We start from the raw sequence: 9,184 nt of genomic DNA on the forward strand, positions 1-9,184 counted from the left end.
TGCCCGCAGGCGCTTTTCAGGGCAGGTGGCTGGCGTTTCCCGCCGGCTCCTTAGAGGCAACATCAGCCTCTCCAGAGAAGTAAATCTCTTCTTCCGCATCAGTAGCCCCCTTGGCTGCTGTCATCCGTCGCGATGGGGGGGGGGCGATTTGGCTGGCACTTTTGTTGCTCAATCTCCAGCCCTGGTTTTTGGGCAGTCTGCGGCTTGATGCCTGACCTTTCCACATCAGATACACTGGCCCCGTGTGTAGCGCCGGTGCCTGTCCTCGTCCCACGTTCTGTAGCCTGATGGGGCAGCAGTTGCCCCGCTTCGGGGTCCCCGCATCGCGGTTGGTGGTCTCTCAGGCCATCTGGCTTGCATGTAGGTGCACTGGGCATGCTCAGCCTTCCCAGCCATACAGATCCAGTCGTGCAACAACTCTGGGTCGTCTCTGCATAGCGCCCATTTTAGGACGTCCCGATTGAGCCCGTCTTTAAACCTTTCTACGAAGGTTGACTGAGACCAATCGGGGACCTTGCCTGCCAAAGCTTTAAATTCCAGGGCATAGTCAGCTACCGACCTGGGGCCCTGGATGAGATCCTTTAGCGCCTCCTTAGCTCTTGTCCTGGCCAGAGGATCCTCAAAATGCAGCTTTAATGCTAACACAAAGTCCTCAAAGGACTCGAGCTCAGGGGCATCAGCCTCCGTTAATTGGACATACCAGTCCGCCGCTCTGCCTTTTAGATTAGTGGCCACTGCCGTTATCTTAGCCTCTTCGGAAGGGAAGCATGGCCCGAATTGCCTCATGTAGCTCTTCGCATTAGTCAGAAAAAAGAATAGCTTGGTGAGATCCCCATCAAATTTGACAGAAAAGTCCTTCACCGCCCCTCCTGCTGGAGCGGAACCGGCGGCAGCTCGAGTGGTGGGGCCCCAGGTCATAGTAGTGGTCACTCTTCAGGGCGGAGATCCATCTCGGAGCCATCTGCGGCCCCGCTCCGCCAGCGGTTCGGGGGGGAGGATGGGGGATGGTTGCATTAAGCTGGGACTTCCATTGTACCTCTCCTGGCCGCCCACTGCTAAAGACAGGTTTTTTTAACAGATACTCCATCGATTCCATTTTCGCCTCCAGTACTCTCAGCCTCTCAGGGGTTTGAGATTCCTCCCCGTCGCACGCCAGGCTGTCTCCCCGTTGCTACCGTGGTGGATTCCACCTCTGGGGTCAGCGGGAACAGGTGCTTCCAGGATGCCTGGGACGTCCCTGGCTGGGGCTCTCCCAGTGTATCCCAGGTGATCAGCTCTGTGGTTGGTCCGCTCGGTGCCGGTTGCTCTGGCTCTCCCCCATCGCTAGATCCCCCCAGCTCAGGGCTGGAACTCAAATCCTTCTGGTAATATGAAAGTTCGGGGGGGGGGGGCTCGACTCTCTACTCCGAATCGTCGACTCAGGTAACGGGTTAGTCGGCTCCTCAAGTTCCCCGGACGCTAGTTTCGACTCTGCCATCGCTAACTGCTTCCCTCACAAGAATTGATCTTGGTAGGAGCTAACGGTGTACTTTGGTGATTCTCAGCTTTATGTAATGGTTGCCTATCCTAAAACACTCTCAGACTCACAAGCAGGAGCTTAATAATATCTGGTTTATTTAAGAATAGTATGCAAGTACAAAGAAAGCTGAGAATGATGAAAGCGTGCCAAAATCAAACTAAAACCCCCCCAATACAAGTGAAGTCCCACCCCCCATATAATTGTCTCAAATTCACAATCCCAGGTGCTCCTAACAAGTTCTGCTGATCAGCGGGAAAAGACCTTGAACAGAGAAGATAACCCAAACACATTCCATCTAAATGAACACAGATAGAGAGCTTGGTACAAGGTCCCACAGCAGCTCCCTCCCAACCAGAAACGCGCGTCAGTGCCTTGGCATGTGAAACGTTACGATGTACAATGCACATTGAAATGGTGAACATGACAGAAGGGGAGCAAGGCTGGCTGGCCCATGTTATGTCACTGAGGGAGGAAGGGGGCTCAGTTCGGGACAGATGAGGAAGGAAAAGAAGGATTAACTAATTTCAATTAATCCAGCTCTCTAGAGCCAGATGAATTGCATCATGGAAGGGACTGAACACCAGAGCCTGGTAGCACCTTTTCAGACTAACAAAGTTGTGTGCTTTCGTGAACTGTAACATGAGTCTGTGGGCTGTGAGTGCTGATTTTTGGCGGCCTCCCATAGTGTTGGAAAGGAACTAGTAGAAGTTATCACAAAACCACCAGGTATAATCTTCAAGAACTCCTGGAGGACTGATGAGGTTCCCCAGGAGTGAAGGGGAGGAAATGCCAACCCTATCTCAAAAAGGGGAAGAAGGAGAACTTGGGAAACTACAATCGGGTCACCTTGATGTCTATTCCAGACAAGGTTCTTGAGCACCAGACATGGTGAGGGTGAGACCTTGGATAGGAATAGAACAATTAAGAAGATAAGTTTCTCGCAATGTGGCCATATCAGACATCTTTTTTTACACAGTTGGTAGCTTTAAGACTTCAAAAGATATCTGAATTCAGATGGATGGTTCCGACCTCAAATTGGTATGCTGAAGGACGCTAATAGACAGATAGGAACCAACTCAAAGGAGACCAAAGGAAGGTGGAAGGAGTATACCGAAATACTGTAGATATGTCAACATCCAAGCTACCTTAGAAGATACTCCCTACTTATAATAACCTCTAGGACTAGGCCAGTGTTTCTCAACCTTGGCTGTTTTGAGATGTGTGGACTTCAGCTCCCAGCACCGCTGGCTGGGGACTTCTGGGAGCTGAAGGCCACACATCTCAAAGCAGCCAAGGTTGAGAAACACTGTATAGATGACGAAGTTAGATCGGCACTCCAGTCACTGCCAAGTGGGAAGGCTACAGGAACTGATGGAAGGCCCCCTGAAGCAGGGCAAGCAACAGAAGAAGAATCAGTCAAGGTTCTGACCAAGCTATGCCAGCAAGTCTGGAGAACCGCGCAGCGTCCAACCGATTGGAAGAGGTCAGTCTGCATTCGGATACTCAAAAAAGGAGACTGAACAGAGTGTGCAAACTATCGCTCAATATCCTTCATTTCACAAACTAGCAAAATAACGCTTAGGCTCATCCAATGCAGATTAGAGCCCTGCGTGGAAAAAGAGGCGCCGGATGCTCAAGCTGGCTTTGGAAAAGGCCGAGGAACATGAGGTGTTATTTCTGATGCATGCTGGGTAATTGAGAAAGCCAAAGAATACTAAAAGGAAGCCAGTACGTGCTTCATTGATTATAGAAATGCTTTTGATTGTGTTGGTCTCGTCAAGCTGTGGAAAGTGCCCAGAAAAATGGGAATCCCACAACATCTCACTGTCCTCATGTTGTTGTTGTTTATTCGTTTAGTCGCTTCCGACTCTTCATGACTTCATGGACCAGCCCACGCCAGAGCTTCCTGTCGGTCGTCAACACCCCCAGCTCCCCCAGGGACGAGTCCGTCACCTCTAGAATATCATCCATCCATCTTGCCCTTGGTCGGCCCCTCTTCCTTTTGCCTTCCACTCTCCCTAGCATCAGCATCTTCTCCAGGGTGTCCTGTCTTCTCATTAGGTGGCCAAAGTATTTCAGTTTTGCCTTTAATATCATTCCCTCAAGTGAGCAGTCTGGCTTTATTTCCTGGAGGATGGACTGGTTGGATCTTCTTGCAGTCCAAGGCACTCTCAGAATTTTCCTCCAACACCATAGTTCAAAAGCATCGATCTTCCTTCGCTCAGCCTTCCTTATGGTCCAGCTCTCGCAGCCATATGTTACTACAGGGAACACCATTGCTTTAACTATGCGGGCCTTTGTTGTCAGTGTGATGTCTCTGCTCTTAACTATTTTATCGAGATTGGTCATTGCTCTTCTCCCAAGGATTAAGCGTCTTCTGATTTCCTGACTGCAGTCAGCATCTGCAGTAATCTTCGCCCCTAGAAATACAAAGTCTTTCACTGCTTCTACATTTTCTCCCTCTATTTGCCAGTTATCAATCAAGCTGGTTGCCATAATCTTGGTTTTTTTGAGGTTTAGCTGCAAGCCAGCTTTTGCACTTTCTTCTTTCACCTTCATCATAAGGCTCCTCAGTTCCTCTTCACTTTCAGCCATCAAGGTGGTATCATCTGCATATCTGAGATTGTTAATGTTTCTTCCAGAGATTTTAACTCCAGCCTTGGATTCCTCAAGGCCAGCTTGTCGCATGATGTGTTCTGCATACAAGTTGAATAGGTAGGGTGAGAGTATACAGCCCTGCCGTACTCCTTTCCCAATCTTAAACCAGTCCGTTGTTCCGTGGTCTGTTCTTATTGTTGCTACTTGGTCGTTATACAGATTCTTCAGGAGGCATACAAGATGACTTGGTATCCCCATACCACTAAGAACTTGCCACAATTTGTTATGGTCCACACAGTCAAAGGCTTTAGAATAGTCAATAAAACAGAAATAGATGTTTTTCTGAAACTCCCTGGCTTTTTCCATTATCCAGCGGATATTGGCAATTTGGTCTCTAGTTCCTCTGCCTTTTCTAAACCCAGCTTGTACATCTGGCAATTCTCGCTCCATGAACTGCTGAAGTCTACCTTGCAGGATCTTGAGCATTACCTTACTGGCATGTGAAATGAGTGCCACTGTTCGATAGTTTGAACATTGTTTAGTGTTTCCCTTTTTTGTTATGGGGATATAAGTTGATTTTTTTCCAGTCTGATGGCCATTCTTGTGTTTTCCAAATTTGCTGGCATATAGCATGCATTACCTTGACAGCATCATCTTGCAAGATTTTGAACAGTTCAGCTGGGATGCCGTCGTCTCCTGTTGCCTTGTTATTAGCAATGCTTCTTAAGGCCCACTCAACCTCACTCTTCAGGATGTCTGGCTCTAGCTCACCGACCACACTGTCAAAGCCATCCCCGATATTGTTATCCTTCCTATACAGGTTTTCTGTATATTCTTGCCACCTTTTCTTGATCTCTTCTTCTTCTGTTAGGTCCTTGACATCTTTGTTTTTGATCATACCCATTTTTGCCTGGAATTTACCTCCAATGTTTCTAATTTTCTGGAAGAGGTCTCTTGTCCTTCCTATTCTATTGTCTTCTTCCACTTCCGCGCATTGCTTGTTTAAAAATAATTCCTTATCTCTTCTGGCTAACCTCTGGAATTTTGCATTTAATTGGGCATATCTCCCCCTATCACTGTTGCCTTTTGCTTTCCTTCTTTCTTGGGCTACTTCTAGTGTCTCAGCAGACAGCCATTTTGCCTTCTTGGTTTTCTCTTTCTTTGGGATGTATTTTGTTGCCGCCTCTTGAACAATGTTGCGGACTTCTGTCCATAGTTCTTCCGGGACCCTATCTACTAAGTCCAGTCCCTTAAATCGATTCTTCACCTCCACTGCATATTCCTTAGGAATATTAGTGAGCTCATATCTAGCTGATCTGTGGGTCTTCCCTAATCTCTTTAGTCTGATCCTAAATTGCGCAAGAAGAAGTTCGTGATCTGAACTACAGTCAGCTCCAGGCCTTGTTTTTACCGACTGTACAGATGTCCGCCACCTTTGGCTGCAAAGGATGTAATCAATCTGATTTCGGTGTTGTCCATCTGGTGAAGTCCATGTATAAAGCCGTCTCTTAGGTTGTTGGAAGAGAGTGTTTGTTATGCAGAGTGAATTGTCTTGGCAAAATTCTATCAGCCTGTGTCCTGCTTCGTTTTGTTCTCCCAGGCCATGCTTACCTGTAATTCCAGGTGTCATTCGACTGCCCACCTTAGCATTCCAGTCTCCTGTGATGAAAATAACATCTCTTTTAGGCGTGTTGTCCAGCAGGTGCTGCAGATCCTCATAGAACTGCTCTACTTCAGTTTCTTCAGCATCTGTGGTTGGGGCGTATATTTGGATCACTGTGATGTTAGATGGCTTGCCCTGAATTCGAATTGAGATCATTCTATCGTTTTTTGGATTGTATCCAAGCACTGCTTTAGCCACTTTACTATTAATTATGAAGGCCACTCCATTTCTTCTGTGGTCCTCTTGTCCACAGTAGTAGATCTGGTGGTCATTTGATGTGAAGTGGCCCATTCCAGTCCATTTCAGTTCACTGACGCCCAAAATGTCTATCTTTAATCTTGACATCTCACCAATAACCACATCCAATTTGCCCTGGCTCATAGATCTTACATTCCAGGTTCCAATGGTGTGTCGATCCTTAGAACATCGGATTCGCCGTTCACCACCAGCACCGTCGGCCGCTAGCCGTCCTTTCGGCTTTGAGCTAGCTGCGTCATCACATCTGGGGCTAGTTGAACTCATCCTCTGTTCCTCCCCAGTAGCACTTTGACCATCTTCCAACCTGGGGGTCTCATCTTCCGATGGTATACCGACATATCTCTGGCTGTACTGATCCATTTAGTTTTCACGGCAAGAATACTGGGGTGGGTTGCCATTACCTTCCCCAGGGATCGCGTTTAGTCTGACCTCTCTGTCATGACCTTCCCGTCTTGGGTGGCCCTTCATGGTTTAGCTCATGGCATCACTGAGGTGCTCCAGCTCCAGCACCACGACAAGGTAACAGTCCTTTGCTGAAGATCAACCCTCTCTCTCTCTCCCCCTCTCTCTCCCCCCGCAGTCACAAGATTGCAATTTGGGAGCTTGGCAACTGGCTCACACAACGGTTGCGGCATCCCGGAACCCCCTCCCCTGGCCTCTCCCACCCCCTGCAGCACCCCTGCACTGCTTACCTGGGACTCCCACTGCTTCCCACTTAATGACCTGATGTCTTGGGGTTATGACAGCAAGGACAATCTGTAATTTTTTCTCCAATGCATTAGGTATGTGCCATATAATAGGGTCAAAGGAGTTGTAGTGCAATTTATTTATCAATCACATTTCTTCACCGCCCATCTCGACAAACAACTCAGGGCGGTTTGTTTATTTGTTTATTTATTTATTTATCACATTTGAAGTTGCCATGGCACTGAACAAGTGGTCCTTATGACCGGTCCTCGAAGTTCCAGCCATTGCAGTGTCCCCACAGTCACTTGGAGAAGGATAGTTTCACTCCTGCTCACTAAAAATCAAGCCCAGCTCATGATCAGATATACATGTTTGTGTGTAAGCAAGCTTCAGAGACTAAGCCAAGCCTCCGTTGCTTTCTGCCTAATGGGGAAGAGACATGGAAGTTGTCTGAGCAAAAATGATCCCCTTCTGGTGCTGGGTAGGGCAAAACATGTAAAATCCAGGGTTAGGGTTGCATGTGTTGTGCGAACCAGCCCGTCAGAGTTGTGTGGAGGGCTTGAGACTCCAGGCATGTTTTAACCGCAGCTGGCCGAATCACAGCTGATCAGCCTTTCAAGGTAGAAGAGGTCAGGAAACAGGTTCTGGCTGAAGACTAGAGTTGAGATGGGTGATTGTAACAGAATCCTCCAAGTCTGCCGGCATTTTCTCTTCTTCCCCTCTTATACCCCAGGGAGAAGCCAGACTCTTCCTAATATTTTCCCTATTTCCCAGGCTCAAAGCATGTTTTGGCGCCTATTGTTGTAATGATTTTTGCAGTTTCTCCAAGGCCATCTCCCTGGCTTCCAGCACAGCCAGCACTTTCTGAGGGTTGGAATCCAAATACATCTGGAGGACATCAGGCTGGGAAAGGCTGACTTCTGCCTAGAAGGCTGGGTCCTTAGGACAGGGTGGTGGTGGTACATAAATTGAGCCAACCAGTTCTGTGCACATGGCATGGCTAAGGAGGTTGGCAAAAGAGCAGGTCTCACCTTGCCCAGAATTGCACCATCAGAGATGCCCTACAGCTTTTCAAAGGGGGTCTCAGGGACATTCATTCTGGAAGCCAAGATTTGTCACTGTTAAAATTGTTGGCTGAAGCCCCCATTCGTAGAGGCAAAGGAGCCACTTTGGGTTGGCACTACTTCTACCAAGTGCCACAAGATGGCAGCAGAAACACATTGCCGTCTTGGAGAAATCTTGGGAAGATGGGCCAAAAGGTCCATCAATTGTCCTTTGATTGGGAAGTCCAAGAAGCAAAATAATGCCCACGTGTTAAATAAAATTACAAGGGAATCCTTAATACCAATGTGAGTGTGTGCGTGGACTTGTAAGGCCAGCATGACACAGCAATTAAGGTGTTAGACCAGAAAGCCCAGATCTACCTTCAACCATGGAAGTTCCCCGAGTGATTTTGGGCAAGTCACTCTCAGCTCAAACCTATCTCCCGGGGTTGTTCTTCTGGGGAAAAATGGAGGAAGAGAATTACTGACACTGCCTTGAGCGTCTGGAGCAAAGGCAGACTGATATTATATCAATATTAAGCATCAATATTACTGCACTAGAGAGGCCGTGAGAGTTCAACTTCTTGGCAAGCGATTTCTCCCAGCAGCAGTTAAACACAGAAGATGTCCTTAGGCAACACACAAACATATCTCCACGTTGGTGATGCCCGCTTCCTGCCAGAGGGCCAGGTCTGAGACAAAGCAAACAGGATAGTACATTCCCCAACGTCACTGTGTTGTTGTATCAGCCAAAGCATGAACTCAGCATGTGTGTGTCCTTCGGGGAGTCCCACATTTTAAGATTCTGCTTAGAAGCGTTTGAGGATTTGAATCTGACCCCTGTTCGGAGCAGAAGTGTCCTCTCAGCTTGATTTCTATATTGTTACAAAGCATCCTATCTAGCAGGCAGTCTGCTCCCAGCACACCCCTTGCCCAAGAAAGGGTACTCTGGACCTAATAGGGCACTCTCCAGGTCAGTGTTTGTCCACCTTGGCAACTTTAACATGTGTGGACTTCAACTCCCGGAATTCCCCAGCCAGCCATGTTAAAGTTGCCAAGGTGCACAAACATTGACCTGGAGAGTGAATTTAGCCAGTGCTGGCAGGAAATACTGGGAATCTGAGATTCTTTGGAATCCACACCAGTTGTACCTACTGGACTTGAATCCATTTATATGTTTTTGGGAAGCAGTGGCTGGGCTGGGATTGCACAATACATTGGTCTAGGGCAGCATTTCCCAACCTTGGCAACTTTAACACGTGTGGACTTCAACTCCCAGGAATTCTGGGAGTTGAAGTCCACATATGCTGGCCAGGGAATTCTGGGAGTTGAAGTCCACATATGCTGGCCAGGGAATTCTGGGAGTTGAAGTCCACATATGCTGGCCAGGGAATTCTGGGAGTTGAAGTCCACATA

Source organism: Candoia aspera, chromosome 6 (assembly GCF_035149785.1).
Source record: "Candoia aspera isolate rCanAsp1 chromosome 6, rCanAsp1.hap2, whole genome shotgun sequence".
Taxonomy (NCBI): domain Eukaryota; kingdom Metazoa; phylum Chordata; class Lepidosauria; order Squamata; family Boidae; genus Candoia; species Candoia aspera.